Raw genomic sequence first — 1024 nt, 5'->3', positions numbered from 1 at the left:
GGGCTGGATTCGAACCTGCCACCTTAGGTGTATGTGGCTGGCGCCTTAGCCGCTTGAGCCACAGGCGCTGAGCCGAGATTTCTTTCTTTCTTTTTGAGACAGTCTTACTTTGTCACCCTTGGTAGAGTGCCATAGCATTCATAGCTTACAGCAACTTTAACCTCTTGGGCTCAAGCAATTCTCTTGCCTCAGTCTCTTGAGTAGCTGGGACTACAGGCGCCTGCCATAACACTGGCTATTTTTAGAGATGGGGGTCTCCCTCTTGCTCAGGCTGGTCTCAAATCTGTGAGCTCAGGCAATCCACCTGCCTCAGACTCCCAGAGTGCTAGGATTATAAGCATGAGCCACCACACTCAGCCTAACTGAGGATATTTCTAAGCAAAGTGTTGAAAATGTGGCCTGGTTTCTCCTTGCTGCTTCTAGTAACATAGAATTGAAAAAGTAATTGTTAAGCAGAAAGGAATCAAAATGTGAAGATGTGGAAAATTCCCAGCTTATGCAATATTTTTAAAACTGAGAAAGTGTGTTCTGGAGAAAACACTCAGGGTGTGGTTGGACAATCACTCCATGAAGAAGTCATGGGTGTGACCCATTGATCTAATCGGTCTTCTCAGCAGAAGCTAGGAATAGAGATGAGATAACACCCATATAAATACTGCTAGCTGGGACTAAAGGGGAGAGATGGGACTCAGTGAAGGAAGGCTGTCAGACTTCTGGGATTCAATGGGATAGGACAAAGAAGCTTTCTGGCTGTGAACATGAATTATCCTTCAAGAAAAGGGAAAAGTGATTCCAAAGGAGGAAACGGTATCCTCCGTACTTCCAGAAGGGGGGGACACTGCCTTGGTTTCAGTGGACCAGCCTGCCCAGAGCAATACTAACTCTCAAGTGGGCCTGCAAAGTGGAGCCCCCACCAGAGTGGGCCCAGAGGACAGAGTATCTGGCCAAAGGGGATTATTTTCAAGCCTTAAAAACCTAATGGGCTCGGCACCTGTGGCTCAAGCAGCTAAGGCGCCAGCCACAT

The sequence above is a fragment of the Otolemur garnettii genome, unplaced genomic scaffold (assembly GCF_000181295.1).
Source record: "Otolemur garnettii isolate 467f Iridium unplaced genomic scaffold, OtoGar3 scaffold00153, whole genome shotgun sequence".
NCBI lineage: Eukaryota > Metazoa > Chordata > Mammalia > Primates > Galagidae > Otolemur > Otolemur garnettii.
Note: the sequence above shows the minus strand (reverse complement) of the source record.